The following is a 25,959-nucleotide window of genomic DNA, read 5'->3' as shown; positions in this document are numbered from 1 at the left end:
AGAGACATTGAATGAAAGTACTACAGCTCTTGGGACCACTCATCACTTGTACCCAATTATCTGCCAAGCCACCTAGAAAATGACAAGCAAAACAATTTGTACCGTTTGGAACCTACAGGTAAGGCAAAGGGTTTTAATAGGCATTTTAACAAAGGCTACAAATGATCCTTCTTCAATCAGCTAGGGACATATAGGTCCCAGTGAATTCAGAGGAAAATAATTTTTAAAACTAGAAGCCCTATTTTTCAACCCTTGCTCACATAAGCAGTGCAACTGAAGTCAACAGGACCCTAACTGCTCCTAAAAAGCATCATTTACTGTACGCTTGAACATCATGCTGTCATGTGCTTTCATAAACATATGCCTACATACACAATGCACATACCCAGTAGCACGCTTTTCTCAATACACTACCATGTTATTGTATGTTCTCCTCTTCTGTCTGGAAGCCTGTGGGGGATTGGTTGGTTTGTTTGGCTTTTTTTAAACCAGCACAATTTTTGGCCTGTTTCACAGACTGAGTACTTAATTCCAACTCAGTTATATTCTTTCTAGCTAAACCCCTCATGCAGGTTCAACAGCCCGACAGGTTCACATCCTGCTGTACACTGGTGGTGTGTGCTGTTGAACAACTATTGCCCATTATCTATCTAGGTACTTATTATAATGGTCCTCATCCAGGAAAGGAACTGTGTTCTGTGGAGGGCAAAGTGAATCCTAGCCAGTTTCCTATGTTCAACTGACAATGACCATCTTCCTGTAACCAGCATGTCCCAGAGAGGGGCAGTTAGTAAAAGACCACAAACGGATTTTTTTCCCTCTTTTAAACAAGATCAAGATTGGTCTTTACCCGCCCCCTGATCTTCCCTCACTGTTAAAGAATCACTTCATCCCAAACTGCTTGCACAGCCATGCTTTCACATACACAATGTCCAAGCTTGCACTCTAACTTGATTTCCAAAGTGTGGCATCTAGCACTAAGCCTAGTGCTACAAAGATTTTTTTTAACATTAATTTGAATAAATTTAATTTAACAGTCATGACCACTGTACTGGAATAAATTACTGTATGTTCTACCCTTTCATTTTCATCAGTATTACATTTGGCTTCTAAATCAGGTTAATTAAAAATTGCTATCATTAATGCTGATGTTTAACAGATTTCCCCTCCCCCCTATATAAAACCATGTTGTTGATGTGTTTGGGAATATACAGGATTTTAGCAATCAAGCAGCTCTTAGGAAAGTTATTTATAGATTCAGTGATTGCACACAGAACCCTAATGAGGAAGAAGTCAAGTCAGAAATATCCACACTTAGTTTCCCATTCATTAGAAGATTCATTTTCTTTTTTGAAGTACCTCCCGCCCACCTGAAATGATGTCCATATTGCCACAGCCTGTTTGTAGCTATTTTTCAGGATATAACACACATCCATTGCACATGTGTTTACAGACTGGGCCCCTGGAACCATGTGCAGAGAGCCCAGGCTGCACAGAAGGGAGAGAGAGTGCCACCTCTGCAGCACTGATCCCTTTTCCCCTGTGACGAAGTGGGAATGTCCCTAATGTTTTCTCTGAACACTATGTGTGTGCCTCAGTTTCCCCTATGTATTGCTTAAATATCTGGCTGGTGGGATAAGAGTGTGTAATCATTGCAGAAACCCCTAGAGGGTAGGTGAGAGTACCGTAGGGACAGAGAATGGCCAATACCCTGTAACCTAGCAACTGATAGCCAGCCAGCCAGCCCGCCCGCCCCCCAAGGTGTTGGGAACAAAGATCAGGTGACCTTTTGCCCAGGGAAAGGGACAAAGGACAGAGTAGGGGTTATGGGGTTGGGGGATGGGCTGGTGGAAACTGGTCATTCTCCTGTTTTGGAACTCAGAGGGGGGAATCCAGGGCACCAGGCCCTGGATTCCCCCCAGGATGGACTTTGCTGAAAGTTTCTGATTTCTGTTCTAACAAGATCTGTTCTAGGCTGTGTTCCTGTCAACTAATAAACCCTTCAGTTTTTCAACGCTGGCTGAGAGTCACTGCTGACTGTGAAGATGGGGTACATGGGTGTGTGTGTGTAAGGCTTCCCCAGGTATCCTATCCAGGTGGACTCACTACGGGGAGCTCACGGGGTGAACAGGGGTTCTGCATGCTCCGAGGACAGACCCAGGAAGCGCCGAAGCCAAAGAAGCTTCCTGCCATGGTGTAAGAGTGACCAGAGAGGGGAGTCCCGCTGCACCAGAGTCCTGACATCAGAGCAGTTCCAGAGCACTCAGACTGTGACACCCCCCAACCCAACAGATGGGCTCTGTGGCTCACAAAGTGCCAAGCCAGAGAACATGTGCCATCAACCCTACCAGCCCTTCTGCCAGGCAAACCACTGAACAGTTGATTGAAGTTGTAGTAACTTTTTTGTGATCCCCCCAAGGGCAGCTGGCATGGAGACAGGGAAGAGCTGGAGCTGAATTGGGCTAGGAAGGAGAAAACCCCAGCACAAACTTTTCATGTCAAAAACCTTTTCAGGATGTTCACCTACACTGGAAAACCTGCAAGATCCATGAAGACTGCTGTTGTCCCACTTGAAACCTTTTGAACTCTGTTCTCATCTACGGTCATTAGGTTTTGCAGTTCATATTTCAGATCTCTGCCCTGAGAGCAGCACAGCTTGTAGGAAACGATCCCACTTTTTTTGCTCAAGCAGGATAGGCTCTGTTAGCCTTCCTTCATTCCCTGTGCTTAGGCTTTGTCTAGAGCAGGATAAAGGGTGAGCTGTAAGAACAGGTTAGCTAGGTTGGCGGGGGGAAAAGGAGGCTTTGGTATTTGTTTTCAGTACAGTGCAGAACAAAACTGAGACTTTTCAACATTTTTTGCACAGAAAGACCCCAGCCCAAAATATCCACTAGTCCAATGACAAAAGCACTGACCTAGGAAACTCAGGCTCATGTTTATGCTCTGCCTGAACTGAGTCTCCCACGGCAGTGCCCTGACCATTGGGATATAGAGTCAGTTCTCTCTCTGGCCCAATGAATGTTAATTATTCATACAAAGTGGAACAGTTTCAACAGGAGAAACTGCAAGCAAGACACACACAGACTGACCACACAGCCTGGCAGTTAGGGCTCACCGCTAGGCAACTCAACCACTTTAACATGTATTAAAGACAGTGTATGTTCCCTGGCTTCACTTGCCTTGAGCACCAGACCTTGTACCCTAATCTAGACAGGACCTTAGAGGCTGAAGAGATGTTGTTTTGGTTTCTGATCTCGTTGGACAATCTGTAAGAAGTTCCCAAACAGCAGCAAAAAACTGTCGGAGCTGGAGATTACAACAAAAGAAATGGTCTCCACAGCCCTGACAGCCTTACCCTCTGCACAAACTAATCTACCGGGGCACAGTCCAGGTCATCATGGTCAACGAACAAACTATTGCATTGCTAGAGTGCTGCCTCCTTCTGCCTCCCTTGTCCCTTCCTCGTGACACTCTGGCAGGGCAATATATACAGATCCTGCCTTGAGTGTGTGTCCTCCCACATCCTTGTCTCTCTGGTTCCTACATCCAGTTCACTGTCTGCCTTTAAAGAAACAAGGCCCATATTTCATATAATACCGTCAACTCTATTTCGACTATATAATAACAATACCACCTAGCTCTTACATAGTGCTTTTATCCATAGTTCTGAAAGTGCTTTACAAAGGAGGTCAGGATCATTACCCACATTTAATAGATGGAAAAGTAAGGCACAGAGAGGTGAATTCATTTGCCCATTCATCCAGCACGCAAACAGCAGAGCCAGGAACAGAAAAGACAGTTACCTTTTTCTGTAACTGGTGTTCTTCGAGATGTGTTGCTCATATCCGTTTAACTTAGGTGTGTGTGCTTGCCACATGCACCGGTGCCAGAAGTTTTTTTTCCTTCAGCAGTATCTGTAGGGGACCACCTCTGGCGCCTCCTGGAGTGGCATGCATATACTGCAATATATAGGATGCCGCTGGCGCCCCCCACCCTCAGTTCCTTCTTGCTGGAAACTTCGACAGTGGGGAAGGAGGGCGGGTTGTGGAATGGACATGAGCAACACACCTTGAACAAAACCAGTTACGGAAAAAGATAACCGTCTTTTCTTCTTCAAGTGCTTGTTCATGTTGATTCAACTTAGAATCAGACTCTCAGGGTTGGAAGGGACCTCAGGAGATCACTCCTTGTTCTGTTATCTGCTACCACTGAGAACAGTCTACATCCATCCTCTTTGGAACCCCCTTTCAGGTAGCTGAAAGCAGCTATCAAATCCCCCCTCATTCTTCTCTTCTGCAGATTAAAACAATCCCAGTCCCCTCAGCCTCTCCTCATAAGTCATGTGTTCCAGTCCTCTAATCATTTTTGTTACCCTCTGCTGGATGCTTTCCAATTTTTTCCACATCCTTCTTGTAGTGTGGGGCCCAAAACTGGACACAGTATTCCAGATGAGGCCTCACCAATGTCGAATAGAGGGGAACGAACACGTCCGTCGATCTGCTGGCAATGCCTCTACACATACAGCCCAAAATGCCGTTAGCCTTCTTGGCAACAAGGGCACACTGTTGACTCATATCCAGCTTCTCATCCACTGTAACCCCTAGGTACTTTTCTGCAGAACTGCTGCCTAGCCATTTGGTCCCTAGTCTGTAGCGATGCATGGGATTCTTCCATCCTAAGTGCAGGACTCTGCACTTGTTCTTGTTGCACCTCATCAGATTTCTTTTGGCCCAATCCTCTAATTTGTCTAGGTCTCTCTGTATCCTATCCCTACCCTCCAGCGTATCTACCACTCCTCCCAGTTTAGTGTCATCTGCAAACTTGCTGAGGGTACAGTCCATGCCATCCTCCAGATCGTTAATGAACTTAGGTGACTCCCAAGCAGTATCCCTTGAAGGTGGGTAGGAGTTCATGGACGTGTAGACTGCAACATAGCTCGGCCGAACCCAGCATCATCCCAGGCCTGCTGAGTGATGGCATAGTGGGCCGTTAACATGTGCACCGAGTACCACGTTGTGGCTTGACAGATGTCCTGCATCGGGAAATGTGCCAGGAAGGCCGCCGAAGATGCCTGTGCTCTGGTCAAGTGGGCTCTAATGATCAGCGGTGGAGGGACTCCCGCCAACTCATAGCAGGTGCGAATGCAAGAGTTAGAAATCCTCTGCATGGACACCAGGAGGCCCTTCATTCTGTCAGCTGTAGAGATGAAAAGCTGAGTCGACTTATGGAAAGGCTTTGTCCAATCTAGGTAGAAAGCCAGGGCCCCTCTTATGTCCAAAGCGTGAAGGCACCTCTCTTCCCCAGTCTCATGGGGCTTGGGGCAGAAGACCATAAGGAAGATGTCCTGGCTCATGCGGAAAATAGACACCACCTTGGGAAGGAAGGCCCGGAGCTGGACCTTGTCCTTATAGAAGACAGTGTATGGTGGTTCTGAGGTTAGGGCTCGCAGCTTAGAGACTAGCCTTCTGATGTCACTGCCGCCAGGAAAGTTACCTTCCATGACAGGTGAGAAAGGGAGCATAAGGCCAAAGGCTCCAAGGGCAGGCCCATAAGCCTGGACAAAACCAAGCTGAGATCCCACTGAGGGACTGGGGACCGAACTTTTGGAAAAAAAGTCTCTCAAGACCTGAGGAACCTGACCATCATGTCATGGGAGAACACCGTCTGCCCCTGGATTGGAGGATGAAAGGCGTAAATGGCTGACAGATGCACCCTGATAGAGGAGTGTGCCAGGCCCTGGTTCCTAAATTAAGCAGGTAGTCTACGATCGACTGCACTGAAGAATGCAAAGGGGAGATGCCCCGTTTGGCCGCCCAGCAGGAGAACCTCATTCACTTTGCCAGGTAAGTTTGTCTAGTCAAGGGCTTTCTACTCTTGAGGAGGACCTTCTGGACCCCTTCTGAACAGGCCCGTTCCTCGGGGTTCAGCCACACAACATCCATGCTGTGAGGCAGAGGGACGCGAGGTTGGGGTGCAAGAGTCGATCATGATCTTGTGACAGCAGGTCCACTCGGTTCGGCAGGGGCCACAGAGGGATCACTACCAGGCTTGACAGCATCCCAAACCATTGCTGGCAAGGCTACTCTGGGGTGATCATGATAACCTGAGCCTCGTCTCTCTTGATTTTTGCAAGGACCTTGATGATTAGCGGAATCAGAGGAAATGTGTACATCAGGCTTCCTGCCCATGACAGGAGGAAGGCGTTGGAGAGGGAGCCCTTGCCCAGACCCCATCTGGAGCAAAACCTGTGGCACCTCCTGTTCTGCCAGTGGCGAACAAATACATTTGGGGAGTTCCCCATTTCTGGAAGATCATGCCGGCTACCTGTGGGTGGAGCACCCACTTATTGTGAGAGGAGAAGTACTTGCTTAGGCGATCTGCTACCGTGTTCTCGGTACCTGGAAGGCGACACGCTTCTTCTGTGGTTGATGCAGGAAGTCCGAGGATTGCCTCCCCCTTGTCTGTTGATGTAAAATAAGCTGTGTTGTCTGTCAAGACTCTGATCACTCGGCCCGACAGGTGAGATAGGAAGACAGTGCATGCCCTGTGCACTGCCCTGACCTCTTTGACGTTTATGTGTAGCGTCATTTCCTGTGGGGACCACATGCCCTGGGTCTGGAGAGTGCAGAGATGTACCCCCCCAGCCATGGTCCAAGGAGTCCAAAACCAACTTGAGTGAGTGAGGAGTGCTGATGAAGGGAACTCCTTCCAGGACTTTTCTGGTCCACCATTGCAGTGAGATAAGTATCCATGATGAGATCTGTCAGTGCCCTGAACCTCTCCAGTGGCAGGAATGCCCTGGCATAGGTTGAGTCGAGGACCACTCTGATGAACTCTATCCTCTGTATCGGAACTAATATGGATTTTTTGTCATTCACCAAACAGCCAAGGCAAAGGCAAGTGGCTAACAGCATCGCAACATCCATTTGGACCTGGAGCTGCCTCTGACTAGCCAGTCGTCAAGGTACGGGTAGATCTGGACACCTCGATGTTTGAGGTAAGCAGCCACCACTGACATGCACTTGGTAAATAACCGCGATGCTGTCGCTAGGCCAAACAGGAGGACCGCAAACTGATAATAGTTGGGACCTACCGTAAACCGGAAGAGGCGTGTTTGTCTCTTGAAGATGGCAATGTGAAAGTATGCATCTCTCAGATCGAGGGCGGCATACCAGTCTCCCGGATCCAGGGAGATCATGCTGAACTTCAGCTTCGCTAGCAAGCGGTTCAAGGACAGGTCACAGATCACCCTTGGGATTAAAAAGTAACTGGAATAGAAACTGTTATTCCTGTACTCTGGAAGAACAACCTCCACCGCACCTAGCTGCAGGAACCCCTCTATCTCCTGCGCGAGGAGACTCTCATGAGAAGGGTCCCTGAAGAGGGATGGGGAGCGGGTGTGGGAAGGAGGGGTAGAAAGCAACTGAAGGGTGTAACCCCACGCCACAGTACTGAGGACCCCTCGGTACGATGTTATAGATGCCCACGCAGGGAGGAAAGGAGAAAAGCAGTTGGCAAAAATAGGGGAGAAAGGATCCTAGAACAGTCCAGTAGGTCACCCTTGGCCATACCCTCAAAATGAGCTCGACTGAGAAGCCTGCGAAGGCTGGTGGCTAGGACGATGCTTGTAGCCTCTGGATTTCTTATGGGGACTCTCCTGGTGAGGGTGGCTTCCCTGGCCCTAAGGCTGCTGTGGCTTGAACCCCATGCAGGCCGGGCCAGGAACATACAGGCCCAACATTTTCAGGGTCGTGCGGGAGTCCTTGAGGCCATGGAGCTGACTGTCCGTCTGTTCCGCAGACAGGGCTTGCCCATCAAAGGGAAGGTCTTGCATCTACTGCTGAGCCTCTGTGGACAAGCCAGAGAGGAGCAGCCAGGATGCCTGGCGCATGGTGATGGCCGAGGCCATGGTTCGAGCAGCAGTGTCCACTGCATCCGAAGCCGCCTGGAGTTTCTCCCTGTCCGCAGTCATGCCCTCCTCCATGATTGCCCTGAACTCCTTCCTAGAAGACTCAGGGAGAGAGCCCTTGAACTTGGCTATGGCTTCCCACATGTTAAAGTCATAGCATCCCAGGAGGCCTGATGGTTGGCCAACCTCAACTGAGACTAGAGCACAAATAAACCTTACACCCAAACAAGTCTAGTCTCTTGGAGTCTTTGTTCTTAGGCATAGCCCTGGGTTGACTCTGTTGCTCCCTGTGATTAACCGCCTCTACCACTAGGGAGTTGGGAGCAGGGTGGGTGTACAGGTACTCGTGGCCCTTGGATGGCACAAAGTACTTGCGTTCGGCCCTCTTGGAGATGGGAGCAGGGAGGAGGGCATTGGTGATCTTTGAGACCCCTTCATGAAGGGGCAGAGCTACCCTGGCTGGTACTGTGGAGCAGAGGACATCGAAGAGAGAGTCCAAGGGCTCCTCTAACTCCTCCACCTGAAAACCCAGGCTGGCGGTGACCCTCTTCAGTAGTTCCTGGTGCGCTTTAGTGTCATCTGGAGGAGCCGGGGAGGGGGCCCCGTTAGAGCCTCGTCTGGCAACAATGAGGAGGATGATGCCATAGGGTCCTCCCAGGCAACCAGGACAGAGCGGAATGGTGGCTCTGCCCCAACTGATACCGGTCACTCTGTCTGGACTCTTATCTGGAACGGGGTCTTGGGGACCAATGGTGCTCGACAGATCCGCGATGGCCTGAAGCTGGCGATCTACATCTCGCACTTGACAAATGTACTGGGATGAGGAGCGGAAATGGGAGTTGGAACAGGCCCGGTGCCAAGAAGCGCCCACACACAGTGATGTCCTCCTAGGGGATCGGTGACAGTCTGAGGAACGGTAGCATCGATCTCTCAACAGGTCTCTGGAGTGGTATCGTGGTCTTGAAGATACCGGGTGCCGGGGCTGGTACTCCTGCTGGGGGGCGCATGCCTCCAGATGTCTGCGCCCGGTCGCCAGCGAGCTGCACCTCAAGCCTCTCTGCCTGTGCCCAAGGTCCGGGGACTGAATGGGGCTGCGCTGACTCTGCCTTTCATGGTCACGGGCGTGGTGGCTACGGGAGGGTGAGCGCTGGTGGGACATTCCCCACGACGGGAAACAGTGCCCCTGGGGTGGGGAGTATGGTGGTCCAAATGCAGGTTTATCTTGTGACCAGGGAACCGCAGGAGCTGGCGTGGGCAGCACTGGGAGGGACATGATCTCCTGCGCCACCTGCAGGGCCTTTGGCGTGGATGGTACCTCGAGCTGGCAGAGGTCTCTGCCACTATTGGGGTGAATGGCATGGAGTGGGCTGGGCGACCCCGCTCAACTGGATCTTGAGCCCAAGATCCCAATGGGGGTGAAAAGTTGCCTGGCACAGGACCTCGCTTGCACCCTGTCTTATCCTTTCCCTTGCGGACCTTGGAGACCGACCTCACACCGTCTTCTTGGGCTTCTTGGCCAGAGCAACGGATGGAGACCAGTGCCAGCGAGTGGACAGTCCCGGTGGGGCACTGCGTACCAAGGTCATGGTGCTCGGCACCGAGTCGGAGTGTTGCTCTGGTGCCGGGGTGAGGGCCGACTCCATAAGGAGCGCTCTTCAGCGAACAACACACTCCTTCTTAGTTCTTGGCTTGAACAACTTACAAATCTTGCACTTTTTCCCAATGTGCCGTCTGCCCAAGCAATGCAGACAGCTGCTGTGTGGATCACTAACGGACACGAGCCTCTTGCAGCGATCACTGGCTTAAAGCCTGGGAACCGGGGCATGCCCCATCCTGAGGCAAAATTCCATTTCGGGACCTACGAAGTCTCTAACTATAGGTAAGGGATTTACTAACATTAACAGAAAACTATACACTCTCTAATACAAGAATTAACAAGTTTGTATGAAAAAGAAAGCAACAACACTAGCTGAAGCAGAAACAGTTCCAGCATCGTCGCTGGCGGCAAGAAGGAACTGAGGGTAGGTGGAGCCAGTGGCGCCCTATACACCACAGGCATATGCATGCCACTCCAGGGGTCACTGGAGCTGGTCCCCTATGGATACTGCTGAGGGAAAAAACTTCCGGTGCCGTTGCATTAGGCAAGCGCACACACCTAAGTTGAATGGACATGAGCAAACACTCGAAGAAGAACCTAGGTTTCCTAAGTCCCAGTCCAATGTTCAATTCAGTAGGCCATCATTTGTATTATGGCAGAGCCTAGTTTATGCAATATCAATCTTTACTTCTCTTCTGTATGTGCAACATTAGTAGCAATAGGAACACCTTGTGTCCTTGTCTTCCTTTCCTGTACATTCTATACTTAGCTGGTGACATTTTGCTTATACCTAGACTATAAGCTTTTTGGGGTGGATATTGCTTTATTTCCTGATTGTACAGCACCCAGCACAACAGGGCCCCAATCCTGACTGAGGCATCTGAAAACTACTGCAATACAATTAATAAATAATGGTACATGAATAGTTCCACAAATATTAACTGCAAGTATACTCCTAAGTGGCGACATTTTGAAAGGTTTCAGAGCAGTCATGTTAGTCTGTATTTGCAAAAAGAAAAGGAGTACTTGTGGCACCTTAGAGACTAACAAATTTATTTGAGCATAAGCTTTCGTGAGCTACAGCTCACTTGCATCCGATGAAGTGAGCTGTAGCTCACGAAAGCTTATACTCAAATAAATTTGTTAGTCTCTAAAGTGCCACAAGTACTCCTTTTCTTTTTACATTTTGAAAAGGTCCCATCTTCTCTCTTTGGTACATTTCCAGCAATCAAATATTCTATACTACCCATCCACTGCAAAAAAAAAAAAAAAAAAAAAGAAAAACAAAACAAAACACCCTCTCTCTTCACAAGGCTTTTAAAAACAAATCTTGTACCAAAATGTTCAAGGTTAGGCACTTAAATAAACAGGCCTAAAATAAATCAGACCACTTTTACTTAGATGCTTGTATAGATGTAGATGCTTAACATTAAGTGCCTATATTTGAAAATGCTGGGCTGTGTTTTTTGTTGCATTTCTCTGAATTGATTACTTTAATTATTCAAATAATTGGATGCTATTTAAAACACATACAGAGACAACAGGGTTTTATAGGATATTCTTATTTGTGTTGAATTACTCAGGTTTGAGTCTTTTTTTAGCTTACGCAGAGTCTGAGTTCTTCGTTTTTATTTTTTACTTTGACATACAATAAAGCTATGACCATTTTAAAAATGATTTCATTTCAAATAAATCTTTATTCCATTAAAGAAATTCTAATAATCTCACCCACAGGAGCACATATTTGACTTTTGCTCTAATCCTTCTTCCACTTAAAGAAATCAGATCACACATACCTCAATAACTTTATAAGTCTTGACCTTCAGCAACAAATAATTGTCTTTTGTTTATTAAGGAGAAGTGGGAGAAATGGTTGCTGCTTTGTTCCTACTGCTAATACTGAAAGATGAGAAAGTCTCAGAATCCAAGGCAGTATGGTCTAGTGGATAATCAGGCAGTTTTGCCAACCCTAAGTATTCAAAAACAGTAAGTTAGTGCCCCCCAAAATTATGAGATTGGATTAAAAATTGTGAGATTTTAAAAAATAATACATTTGAGTCTTTTAATTTGCCTTCTGGTTTTTGAGACTTTGTATAGTTTATGTTTTCCAGCTTTTCTCTGCAACCATGACGAATACAAACTTACTTCTTTAAAAAAGAGAAAGCTGGTATTTTCAATAACTACAGGTGCTGGTGCTTTAAGAAAACAACAAAATATCGCAAGACTTGCAATGAAATCATGAGAGCTGGCAACACTGTGGTGACCTGGGTTCTGTTCTATTCTATTCTCCCACTGACTTCCTGTCTGACTGTGGGTAAGTCACTTTCCCTCTCTGTGACCCTGTTTCCTCTCACGCTCTGTCTGTCTTGTCTATATAGGCTCCAATCCTGCACAGAGAACTGCGTGTGCCGATGAACCACTGCCCCTGTGGGGAGGCCCCAATGACTTTGACGAGTCTCTGCATGGGATTGGGGACCTACATTTTTAAATTCTTTGGGGCATGGACTATCTTTTAGTATGTGTATGTACAACACCTGTCCTAGCACAATGGGGCCCTGATACTGGCTGAGCCATCTAGGTGCTGTTGCTGTAACAACAACAACAACGTGAGTACTGAGAGAATTTGAGAGGAATATGTCAAGCAAAATTTTATTCCAGTCCTTAGAGAAGAAAAAATATAATTTTTTAAAATTTTCATTTCCAATCATTCTGAAAATTAATCCACAATCAATAGTAGCAGAAAACTCAATGTTCATTTAATAGTCTTCCTGCAGAAGACTTATGGCACTATAGATCCGAGAAACACTAACTGAACAAGTTTAAAAATTATGATGTAATAACTGGCTATGTAAAATGAAAAGCACTCAGGGCTGTAGTACTTACTCAAGCACATATTTTAAAGCTGCCTTTTAATTTTCATGTATTTCTAAATGTTTCTAGAAAATTATTACCATCTCTGCTCTTCATTGTTCTTCTATGCAGTGCTGCCTTTGATTAATGGTTCTTAGGCCTTGGTTCCTAACCACCCCAATCCCTCCATTTTGCATAAATTTTAATATGCACACCTTGTGGAAACACAAAAGGAAAATAAATTATAATAACTGATGGATACAGCCTTTTGACTGCTTTAAAGCAAAAGGAACAGCTTGGTTTAGTTCAGTCCCTGAAGATTATACAGATTGCTCATAACAAAGCAGTTTGCTTTTACTTCCAGCCACACAGTTTACTGCCTACATCCAGACAGAAGTGCTTAAGTTTATACATGTGAAGACCAGCACAATATACTCTGATACACTGAGTTTTTGCAGTGTAGTGATGGTGCACAACCTGATGGTGCATCAAAGACATGTCTCATTCCATTCTGCTGACCTCTAACACTACTCCCTTGTATTTCTGTGATGGCTTATTCCTGCCCCGAAACTTCCAGCTGTCCCACTAGTGGCATTTCCTCAGAGGTCAATGCAGTAAGACTATACATCAACACCAGAAAAAGACTGAAACTGATGGGAATTCAGAGGAGAGCCACTAAAAGGATTAAGTGGGTAAAGGACTGACATCTATTAGTTAAGGACACTGAAGTCAATGGTAAATGGGACAAAATACAACATGGTTTTACAAAAGGTAGATTGTGCCAAACCAACCTGATCTCCTTCTTTGAGAAAGTAACAGATTTTTTAGATAAAGGAAACACAGTGGATCTAATTTACCTAGATTTCAGTAAGGCGTTTGATACCGTGCCACATGGGGAATTATTAGTTAAATTGGAAAAGATGGGGATCAATATGAACATCAAAAGGTGGATAAGGAATTGGTTAAATGGGAGACTAGAACAGGTCCTACTGAAAGGGGAACTATCAGGCTGGAGGGAGGTTACCAGTGGAGTTCCTCAGGGATCAGTTTTGGGACCAATCTTATTTAATCTTTTTATTACTGACTTTGACACAAAAAGTGGGAGTGTGCTAATAAAGTTTGCAGATGACACAAAGCTGGGAGGTATTGCCAATTTAGAGAAGGATCAGGATATTATACAGGAGGATCTGGATGACCTTTTAAACTGGAGTAATAGTAATAGGATGAAATTTAATAGTGAGAAGTGTAAGGTTATGCATTTAGGGATTAATAACAAGAATTTTAGTTATAAGCTGGGGATGCATCAATTAGAAGTAACGGAAGAGGAGAAAGACCTTGGAGTATTGGTTGATCATAGGATGACTATGAGTTTCCAATGTGATATGGCTGTGAAAAAAGCTAATGCAGTTTTGGGATGCATCAGGAGAGATTTCCAGTAGGGATAAGGAGGTTTTAAAACCATTATACAAGGCACTGGTGAGACCTCACCTGGAATACTGTGTGCAGTTCTGGTCTCCCATGTTTAAAAAGGATGAATTCAAACTGGAGCAGGTACAGAGAAGGGCTACTAGGATGATCCGAGGAATGGAAAACTTGTCTTATGAAAGGAGACTTAAGGAGCTTGGCTTGTTTAGCCTAACTAAAAGAAGGTTGAGGGGAGATAGGATTGCTCTCTATAAATATATTAGAGGGATAAATACAGGAAAGGGAGAGGAATTATTTCAGCTCAGCACCAATGTGGACACAAGAACAAATGGGTATAAACTGGCCACCAAGAACTTTAGACTTGAAATTAGACAAAGGTTTCTAACCATCAGAGGAGTAAAGTTTTGGAATAGCCTTCCAAGGGAAGCAGGGGGGCAAAAAATCTATCTGGCTTTAAGATTCTACTCGATAAGTTTATGGAGGAGATGGTATGATGGGATAATGTGATTTTGGTAAGTAATTGATCTTTAAATATTCAGGGTAAATGGGCCTAATCCCCTGAGATGGGATATTAGATGGATGGGATCTAACTTACCCAGGAAATAATTTTCTGTAGTATCTGGCTGGTGAATCTTGCCCATATGCTCAAGGTTTAGCTGATCGTCATATTTGGGGTCAGGAAGGAATTTTCCTCCAGGGCAGATTGGAAGAGGCCCTGGAGGTTTTTCGCTTTTCTCTGTAGCATGGGGCACGGGTCACTTGAGGGATGATTCTTTGCTCCTTGAAGTCTTTAAACCACGATTTGAGGACTTCAATAGCTCAGACATAGGTGAGGCTTTTCGTAGGAGTGGGTGGGTGAGATTCTGTGGCCTGCATTGTGCAGGAGGTCGGACTAGATGATCAGAATGGTCCCTTCTGACCTTAGTATCTATGAATCTATGTGGACTTGGATTAAATTTTTACTGGAAAATGTTGATAAATGTCGATTTCATTGTACGCACACAAAGCAATGAACATACACTATTTATTTATTTATTTAATATGATTGATAAGAATCAAAATGTACAGATAGGCAAAGTAAGAAAAATCCTGATTGAGAACTTATTAGAGTTTGATTTAACGCTATTTACTTGGTATATTTTGACATGATGTTGACAATTTGTGTTTTAATGGTTTTATTTTTTAATGGTTTAATTTTTTGAATCTCAACTATCATTAAATAATTATTGTCTGACCTGCCACCATTTTCTAAGCACCCCCATAATTTCCCACAACTGTGAAAATCTAATTGATAAAAATAATTTAAAAATGCTTAAACCCCATCATTTTGCAAGACTGAAAATTTAAATACATAAAAAAGTTAAAAAATAAACATTGATATTATCCATTAAAATTATTTAAAAAAATCTAGTTCTTCCAAGCCTACCCATGAGGGAAGATATGCAGCCTGGGTACGTACATGGCTACTCATAGGGTAGAGTGATTACAGAACTCGAGAAGGCAAATAATCGGAGGGAGAGGGGTTTTTTTAGGTTGGTCCAAAGGTTAGTATTTCCTTCATTTATTTAAACATTTGAAACGTACATACTCATAGTTCTGGATGCTGCAAATAATTTGCTAAGATAGTAAGTTCCTCCAAATCACCTAAAAATAAAACTCTCCCTCCAACATACCAAAAAAGCTTGGGACATGGGCCTTCTAACTTGCCCTGCAGATCAACATAGTCACGCTCTAATTAACCAAGCATGGAATACAAATGCCTGTGGAAACCTTTCTTTGTAATCACCCCCTTTAGCGTTCTGCCATTTAACCCTGAAGGCCAAAACTGGGAACATCCGAAAGTGAACATGGCACAGCACAGAAGTAATGAGCGGCAGCGAACCAGCGGAGCAGCGGGGACAGCAGAGCAGCTCACAGCAGGAGTTTGCCTGGGACTGGTAAGTATCCGAGTGTGTGTGTTTGCTTGCTGAGGAAGTATCCGAGCGTGTGTTTGCTGGGAGGGAGCCTGAGTGAGTGTCTGATTGGCTGCTAGCCTGCAGGGGGCGGGCATTAGGGTGTCTGTGTGTTTGCGTCAGGGAAGCCTGGCTGTTTAAAAATAGCCGGAGCCTCGCGAACCAGCTGAGCGGCAGCGGAGCAGCGGGGACAGCAGAGCAGCTCACAGCAGGAGTTTGCCTGGGACTGGTAAGTATCCGAGTGTGTGTGTTTGCTTGCTGAGGAAGTATCCGAGCGTGTGTTTGCTGGGAGGGAGCCTGAGTGAGTGTCTGATTGGCTGCTAGCCTGCAGGGGGCGGGCATTAGGGTGTCTGTGTGTTTGCGTCAGGGAAGCCTGGCTGTTTAAAAATAGCCGGAGCCTCGCGAACCAGCTGAGCGGCAGCGGAGCAGCGGGGACAGCAGAGCAGCTCACAGCAGGAGTTTGCCTGGGAGTTCGCCTGGAGTGAGCCCAGTGAGGCTTACATCTTGCCAACGTCTCCGAGGAAGCTCCGTAGTAGGTAGGTGATATGGAAGGGGGGAATTCAGCTGTTGTGACCTGCACTGGATGTGCCATGTTTGTCTTTCTTCCACAGGACAGAAGCGACTTTGTCTGTACAAAGTGCAAGCTGGTCTCCATATTGGAAGAGAAGATTGAAGGTCTGGAGCAACAGGTAACGACCCTGCGTTGTATACGAGAGACTGAGGATTTTCTGGACCAAACTCAGGATAGCCTTCTAGGGGCACAAAGCTCTAAAGATATAGAGCAGGTTGCACAGAGGAGCCAAGAGGCCAGTGAAGAAGCTTGGCAACATGTGACCTCCAGAAGAGGTAAGCGGAATGTCCGGGTTCCAGTAACACAGACACAGGTAACTAACCGCTTTCATGTTCTCTCCACAGGTACCAATGCGGAGAGTGGACCAGATGATATGTCTGGGGGGAGAAAGCGGAAGGAGACTCCGCTGGTTGGGAGGCATGAGATGCGATGTCCTGAGGTTGGGGGTTCCACGACCACCACTCCCAAGAGGAGAAGGCGGGTGGTGGTGGTCGGGGACTCTCTCCTCCGGGGGACTGAGTCATCTATCTGCCGCCCTGACCGGGAAAACCGAGAAGTCTGCTGCTTGCCAGGGGCTAAGATTCGTGATGTGACGGAGAGACTGCCGAGACTCATCAAGCCCTCGGATCGCTACCCCTTCCTGCTTCTCCACGTGGGCACCAATGATACTGCCAAGAATGACCTTGAGCGGATCACTGCGGACTACGTGGCTCTGGGAAGAAGGATAAAGGAGTTGGAGGCGCAAGTGGTGTTCTCGTCCATCCTCCCCGTGGAAGGAAAAGGCCTGGGTAGGGACCGTCGAATCGTGGAGGTCAACGAATGGCTACGCAGGTGGTGTCGGAGAGAAGGCTTTGGATTCTTTGACCATGGGATGGTGTTCCATGAAGGAGGAGTGCTGGGCAGAGACGGGCTCCATCTTACGAAGAGAGGGAAGAACATCTTTGCCAGCAGGCTGGCTAACCTAGTGAGGAGGGCTTTAAACTAGGTTCACCGGGGGAAGGAGACCAAAGCCCTGAGGTAAGTGGGAAAGCGGGATACCGGGAGGAAGCACAGGCAGGAAGGTCTGTGAGGGGAGGGCTCCTGCCTCATACTGGGAATGAGGGGCGATCAACAGGTTATCTCAAGTGCTTATATACAAATGCACAAAGCCTTGGAAACAAGCAGGGAGAACTGGAGGTCCTGGTGATGTCAAGGAATTATGACGTGATTGGAATAACAGAGACTTGGTGGGATAACTCACATGACTGGAGTACAGTCATGGATGGTTATAAACTGTTCAGGAAGGACAGGCAGGGCAGAAAAGGTGGGGGAGTAGCACTGTATGTAAGGGAGCAGTATGACTGCTCAGAGCTCCGGTACGAAACTGTGGAAAAACCTGAGTGTCTCTGGATTAAGTTTAGAAGTGTGTGCAACAAGAGTGATGTCATGGTGGGAGTCTGCTATAGACCACCGGACCAGGGGGATGAGGTGGATGAGGCTTTCTTCCGGCAACTCACGGAAGCTACTAGATCGCATGCCCTGATTCTCATGGGTGACTTTAATTTTCCTGATATCTGCTGGGAGAGCAATACAGCGGTGCATAGACAATCCAGGAAGTTTTTGGAAAGCGTAGGGGACAATTTCCTGGTGCAAGTGCTAGGGGAGCCAACTAGGGGGAGCGCTTTTCTTGACCTGCTGCTCACAAACCGGGTAGAATTAGTGGGGGAAGCAAAAGTGGATGGGAATCTGGGAGGCAGTGACCATGAGTTGGTTGAGTTCAGGATCCTGACGCAGGGAAGAAAGGTAAGCAGCAGGATACGGACCCTGGACTTCAGGAAAGCAGACTTTGACTCCCTCAGGGAACAGATGGCCAGGATCCCCTGGGGGACTAACATGAAAGGGAAGGGAGTCCAGGAGAGCTGGCTGTATTTCAAGGAATCCCTGTTGAGGTTACAGGGACAAACCATCCCGATGAGTCGAAAGAATAGTAAATATGGCAGGCGACCAGCTTGGCTTAATGGTGAAATCCTAGCGGATCTTAAACATAAAAAGAAGCTTACAAGAAGTGGAAGCTTGGACATATGACCAAGGAAGAGTATAAAAATATTGCTCGGGCATGTAGGAAAGATATCAGGAGGGCCAAATCGCACCTGGAGCTGCAGCTAGCAAGAGATGTCAAGAGTAACAAGAAGGGTTTCTTCAGGTATGTTGGCAACAAGAAGAAAGCCAAGGAAAGTGTGGGCCCCTTACTGAATGAGGGAGGCAAGCTAGTGACAGAGGATGTGGAAAAAGCTAATGTACTCAATGCTTTTTTTGCCTCTGTTTTCACTAACAAGGTCAGCTCCCAGACTGCTGTGCTGGGCAACACAAAATGGGGAAGAGATGGCCAGCCCTCTGTAGAGATAGAGGTGGTTAGGGACTATTTAGAAAAGCTGGACGTGCACAAGTCCATGGGGCCGGACGAATTGCATCCGAGAGTGCTGAAGGAATTGGCGGCTGTGATTGCAGAGCCCTTAGCCATTATCTTTGAAAACTCGTGGCGAACGGGGGAAGTCCCGGATGACTGGAAAAAGGCTAATGTAGTGCCCATCTTTAAAAAAGGGAAGAAGGAGGATCCTGGGAACTACAGGCCGGTCAGCCTCACCTCAGTCCCTGGAAAAATCATGGAGCAGGTCCTCAAAGAATCAATCCTGAAGCACTTAGAGGAGAGGAAAGTGATCAGGAACAGTCAGCATGGATTCACCAAGGGAAGGTCATGCCTGACTAATCTAATCGCCTTTTATGATGAGATTACTGGTTCTGTGGATGAAGGGAAAGCAGTGGATGTATTGTTTCTTGACTTTAGCAAAGCTTTTGACACGGTCTCCCACAGCATTCTTGTCAGCAAGTTAAGGAAGTATGGGCTGGATGAATGCACTATAAGGTGGGTAGAAAGCTGGCTAGATTGTCGGGCTCAACGGGTAGTGATCAATGGCTCCATGTCTAGTTGGCAGCCGGTGTCAAGTGGAGTGCCCCAGGGGTCAGTCCTGGGGCCCGTTTTGTTCAATATCTTCATAAATGATCTGGAGGATGGTGTGGATTGCACTCTCAGCAAATTTGCGGATGATACTAAACTGGGAGGAGTGGTAGATACGCTGGAGGGGAGGGATAGGATACAGAAGGACCTAGACAAATTGGAGGATTGGGCCAAAAGAAATCTAATGAGGTTCAATAAGGATAAATGCAGGGTCCTGCACTTAGGATGGAAGAATCCAATGCACCGCTACAGACTAGGGACCGAATGGCTCGGCAGCAGTTCTGCGGAAAAGGACCTAGGGGTGACAGTGGACGAGAAGCTGGATATGAGTCAGCAGTGTGCCCTTGTTGCCAAGAAGGCCAATGGCATTTTGGGTTGTATAAGTAGGGGCATAGCGAGCAGATCGAGGGACGTGATCGTTCCCCTCTATTCGACACTGGTGAGGCCTCATCTGGAGTACTGTGTCCAGTTTTGGGCCCCACACTACAGGAAGGATGTGGATAAATTGGAAAGAGTACAACGAAGGGCAACGAAAATGATTAGGGGTCTAGAGCACATGACTTATGAGGAGAGGCTGAGGGAGCTGGGATTGTTTAGTCTGGAGAAGAGAAGAATGAGGGGGGATTTGATAGCTGCTTTCAACTACCTGAAAGGGGGTTTCAAAGAGGATGGCTCTAGACTGTTCTCAATGGTAGCAGATGACAGAACGAGGAGTAATGGTCTCAAGTTGCAATGGGGGAGGTTTAGATTGGATATTAGGAAAAACTTTTTCACTAAGAGGGTGGTGAAACACTGGAATGCGTTACCTAGGGAGGTGGTAGAATCTCCTTCCTTAGAGGTTTTTAAGGTCAGGCTTGACAAAGCCCTAGCTGGGATGATTTAACTGGGACTTGGTCCTGCTTTGAGCAGGGGGTTGGACTAGATGACCTTCTGGGGTCCCTTCCAACCCTGATATTCTATGATTCTATGATTCTATGATTCTAATGTACTCCCTGCACAAAACAGACTGCTGCATTCTGTATTAACTGAAGTTTCAGAGTAGTCCTCACATAGAAAGTGTTGCTTGCAGTAATCCATTCAGAGGTGACAAAGACCTGGATAACAACATTGAGGATAACAACCACTACGAAAAGATCATAACCTCGCCACATCCAGATGCAAGAGAGCACTGTCTGGACATCCAGAAGCAGCAGAAAATCCAAGACGAAGAGAAAGGGAACTTGATCAACAAAAGGTATGCAAAACCTCCTTCATCTCTGCCATTTCCTGCTTCCCCTTCAAATGCCCACCATTATTTCAATTATCAGAGGGGTAGCCGTGTTAGTCTGGATCTGTAAAAGCAGCAAAGAGTCCTGTGGCACCTTATAGACTGACAGATGTATTGGGGCATAAGCTTTCGTGGGTGAATACCCACTTCGTTGGATGCATGTAGTGGAAATTTCCAGAGGCAGGTATAATCCCTAGCCTGATTCTTGCTTGCATATTTATACCTGCCTCTGGAAATTTCCACTACATGCTTCCGACGAAGTGGGTATTCACCCATGAAAGCTTATGCTCCAATACGTCTGATAGTCTATAAGGTGCCATAGGACTCTTTGCTGCATTATTTCAATGTCTCTTATGTGGACTAAGCCCTGGTCTACACTAGGAAAAATCCACGTTCCTGAGTGACACAGTTAAACCAAGTTTCAGAGTAGCAGCCGTGTTAGTCTGTATTCTCAAAAAGAAAAGGAGTACTTGTGGCACCTTAGAGACTAACTAGGTGCCACAAGTACTCCTTTTCTTTTTACAGTTAAACCAAATTAGCCCGACAGCACTAAAAATGCTGCAGCAGCGCAGACCAAGTGTAGACTGTTACCTGTCAGCTGTGTGTTCTTGGGGAACCAGGGTACAGGATCAAGCCTGTCTGACTCATGGAGGACACCCCCCACCCAGCCTCTGCTTGAACCAAAACCGATCAGAAGACAGACTTACAAAAAGCATTGAAAAAGCAGTGGGAGACACACCTGAACCTCTCCGGACAAGGGTGACAGGATTGAGGCAACTCCCCTAGCCTCATTTGCCTCCCTGTCCCATCTTCAATGCATCTCCATTAGTGTACAGAATGGAGAACAGAGATTCCAAGGCAAGAACCGCACAGAACTCTGGGATCAGAAAAGCAGGGAAGCACTGCATGACGGGGGATCTCTGCTCCAGATGTTAATGAACCCGTGCCTGCACACACCCAGCTCAGTGGTTATCAGACCAATTCTAGTAATAAATCCTTGATTGATATCCAAAATACTGCCTAATTGTTTCCCTACAAAAAAACCCTAACCAAGCTCAAGTAAGTGTTCTGATGCCTGGATCCAAAATCTGCATCAGTTGTTTTGGGACTTCATCTTCTCCTGACTGATCATGCTGGGGGCTCTGCCTGTCTCCAGCACTCCGGACCCTCAGCTACCATCACCACCTAGGAACCCCGACTGGTTCAAGCTTTATGGAGTGGTGAGAACCCAACTCTCCCTCTCTGTTTTTTTTCCCCCCTACTCTAGGTATAGCTCTCTAACCTTGATTTGTGTGATCAGGTATAGTTTTCTAAACCTGACTTTTGTAATAAAATTTAAGCTAGATTTAATATTGTACCTGTTTGTTTGTTTGGCTCTCCTAGTATGGTTATTACCTTGCAATAAATAACATTTATGGTTAAGCTGGTTGCTTGCTTCTCCCCCTCCCTCCCCCCCCCTTTGTGTTTTTGGATTCCCCATTTGCTCTGCAGCAATGCTTCTCTTACCTAAGCTAAAGATCCCTTTAGCACTCACAAATCCTATGGGGTTTGCTCATCAAGTCGGTTACTACCAGAACAAATTGGAAAGTGGGGATAGGGACGTACTGAACCTGTGGCATAGGATGGTGGCAGCTTGGAAGTGCTGCTCAACCCAGCCTGCTGAGTCCAGGGTCATATAAGGGGTCAGCTTGGGAGTGCTGATTGACCCGGTCCACTCAGACGCACTGTGTGTGTGTTCATTCATGTGTGTGTGTTCATCTGATTCTGGGGCTGGAAGAACCTGTAGGATAGCTCTATTGGGAGGGAACTTACACATGGGAGAAGTAGAGCTCCATATGAAAACACAAATGACACAAGCAGTACATTGATAGATAGCAGTACACCTCTCTAGAAGAGTAACCCTAATAAATGAGCATACCCCAAAGTTACGGGCAAATCTGGTAACAAGACATGTCTTGAGTCTCAGCCAGCTTACTCCCATCCCACGTCCTTACGTTGATTAACTAAACATTGGAAAAGCCATTACATGTGCCTGCTGCATGTGGTGAAATGGAGACACGGATCTCGCTGTCCTCAGCATATCGAAGGCATCACAGTCTACATCACCTCACTACATCCCACATTAACTCATATAAATGATAAACAGGAGGGATGGCAAAAAAAAAACAAAAACCCAACCCTCTCCCCCTTTCCAAAAAAAACCCAACAACGTGATGCCTCACATGGACGAGCTCTTGGGGGCAGATGAGCAATCACCTAAAAGTGCCCTCAGGATTCTCAGAGAGAAAAGAATGGAGTCATTCAAAAGCAGCTCCATCCAGCCGTATCATGGATATAGGAGAAAGGGAAGAAAACTGAAATAATGAAAATGAAGGCTACATAGCAACATTGCCTAAATACTGAGGACCATTAGACTGTGGAACAGTGTCACTAAAGGCAGAGGTGCAAACTCAGTCACTAGAGAGATTAAAAAGTTGAGTGGACAAGGCACTTGAAAATATTCTATAGGAAATGATCCTGCATTGATGGGGATCTCAATAAGATGACCTAAACAATCTTTACAGTACATGATTCTCACCCACTTTAAGAATGATATTTTAGCTTTAGATGAAGGGTAAAATTTTCAAGAGCACCTAAGTGGCTTAGAGCTCTATATCACATTGAAAATCAATTGGATTTAGGTGCTTTTGAAAATTTTACCCTAAATCACAATGTACAAGACAAATAGAAAATAAGATTGCAGTTCTGTGCAGAAGTGATCAGTTTGTTAGCCCCCATTTTCAGTTTCCCATAGTTGGGTACAATAATTGTGATTTATAAAACTGATTTCCAGAATGTACCATTTATTTTTTCAAGAATAGGTTTAGCCTCTCTCTTGGTTATTATCTAATTATTGATTAAATTGCTACAAGCAGACTACATTAACTAACAAGACAATATGTTCTACTTAATTCTTTCCCCATATAATTCTAGAACAGTGATACATTTCTAATAGCAGTTATATCACAAGTATTTTCAAATGACAGATAATAAAGTCCCTTATCTGAGTACTGGACAAGGCACTGTGTAAAATGATACTTCGATCCATTCACCATCCATCACTGAGGGCTCAAGCTAGCTGTTGTTAAGACACCTCCTGCATTATCTCGAAAGCCAATTAACTACTAAAATTCAATACAATAAAAACCAAGGCAGTCAAGAGAAACTGTCTGTATCATTGTTAAAAGTAGAGTAATTCAATGGACCATTTTACTAATTCTCCCTTTAAAATCCCAAACATATTTATGCCAATTTGTTTCCATTAAGTGACATCTTTAAATTTCAGTGCAACCAGAAATACTTCTTCTTTACTGTGACACATTCAGTTCAGAGATATTAAGCCAATGCCTTTTTACCTGCAAGTTATCTGTATATTACATCTTAAGGATCATCCTCCACCAATTTTCATTCAGTTATTTCCTAGATCTTCCTAAGAAATACTCAAAAGATAATATATCTTTACTGCATTCTTCATGGGCACAGCAAAAGTGTGCCTCCTCAGGTACTTCCAGCCTGCTGTAGTTTATTTCCTGTCAGACTGACTGGGGACTTATGCCAGCAAAGGCCTCACATTTTGCAAAGTGTGCATGGGAATTTGGTAGTTGAGAAATTACCATATGTTAGGGGGCTTATTCTTTCACCCACTTACTTCCCTGGTCCTTCTTGCATGAACAGAGAGCAACAATACCCAAAGTCCAAAGGTGCAAACAATTTGATGTTTATTGGGGTGAATTTCCATGATTCCAGCTTCCTTCCTTAGTGTCCCCCTTCCCAGCTCTGACACCACAGAGCCTTACACCTGTGTCCCTGTTCCCATTCCCCCACATAGCAAAACATGATTCCCATTTCCCCACCCCCATTCCCTGTTCCCATTCCCCACCTTATTTCCTGACTGACTGCAGACTATATAGTAAAACTTGAGTTCTGCTTAGCTATATCTTAACCAATCATTTTCCTGAAATTTAACTAACCAATCCTAACATATTGTAATATGATTATTTAACCAATTATATCCCACCACCTTAATTAATTTACACCCAGCAAAATTAATTATACATCAGACAGAAACAGTCACAGAACCAGACAGATTATACAGACAAACAATGGGGAAATGGGAACTATAGTGATAGAACAACACAGAAATGAGGAAAAAGAAAAGGAGTACCCGTGGCACCTTAGAGACTAACAAATTTATTAGAGCATAAGCTTTTGTGAGCTACAGCTCACTTGCATCCGATGAAGTGAGCTGTAGCTCACGAAAGCTTATGCTCTAATAAATTTGTTAGTCTCTAAGGTGCCACGGGTACTCCTTTTCTTTTTGCGAATACAGACTAACACGGCTGCTACTCTGAAACAGAAATGAGGATTTCACATCCCAGCTATTGATAAGTGAGTTCTTGCCAGACAGGATGCTATCAAATTAAGTTTCCTTTTACATTTTCCAGGTACTTCCCTTTCTCTGGAGGCGATAGGCACTATCAGGACAGGATTGTATCCTAACAGCTCAATAGCACCTTATTTCAAAGTGACTAGGTTGGAATGCGAGGATCTGACCATTCGCTTCCCAGCTTATGGCTGCCTCTGCTGCTTAGCCAAAGATCTTAGCCTAAGAACAGGGCCTCAGACTGTCACAGTGAGAGAAGGCCCTTACACCAGCAGGCAGTGATTTTGATTCTCGCTTTTATACCTCTATAACTAGCTAAGTAATAAGAATAACCTAAATTCTTAGAGTATAGGCCTTTATAGACAGGCCTCAATCTCTATATCCTAACATCATGGTGAGGCACCAGGCAGGTTCCCTCACACAGCTCTGCCAAATGCTTCATAACCTACACTTGCAACAATGCCCTCCTTGAGCAGTGATTGCCAGTAGCACTGGAAGCACAAATAATGCATCTAATTATGTGATGATTTAGGGATATGGAGAAAACATATGATAAGCACACCTGTGAACTAATTCAGTATTTGAAACCAAGTCTCCAGAGATGAAGGGCTATTACATTAAGGAATTCATCCGATGAAGTGAGCTGCAGCTCACGAAAGCTTATGCTCTAATAAATTTGTTAGTCTCTAAGGTGCCACAAGTACTCCTTTTCTTTATCCAAGATTTTGTGCAGGTGCTCTGCAACTATTATACTAGGCTCCCCCAGTCTGGACTAAGAAGACTCTTTGCACTTTTATGGCTCCCTTCCATGACAGAGCTGTGGGCTTGGCTCACAGGTGTCTCCTGCTCCTTGTTATGAGCTATCTCAGAGATGCAGTTAACAGCCCTGCTCTGCACTGGAAAACTGAAGTAGGAATCCAGGGGGGAAGTGGGGAATTAAAGCCTTAACAATACATAGTTTTTATGTGAT

At 45.9% G+C, this 25,959-nt stretch overlaps 1 protein-coding gene across 16 annotated transcripts in view; it reads right to left on the bottom strand.

Moving 5' to 3' along the window:
• FAM168A (family with sequence similarity 168 member A) overlaps nt 1–25,959 on the bottom strand; it is a 362,823-nt gene that overhangs the window by 54,781 nt on the left and 282,083 nt on the right. The gene's annotated exons all lie outside the window — the stretch shown is intronic.

This window comes from Dermochelys coriacea, chromosome 1, assembly GCF_009764565.3.
Source record: "Dermochelys coriacea isolate rDerCor1 chromosome 1, rDerCor1.pri.v4, whole genome shotgun sequence".
Classification (NCBI taxonomy): Eukaryota; Metazoa; Chordata; order Testudines; family Dermochelyidae; genus Dermochelys; species Dermochelys coriacea.
The sequence above is the reverse complement of the archived record's forward strand: the minus strand, read 5'-3'. Positions and strand labels throughout refer to the sequence as shown.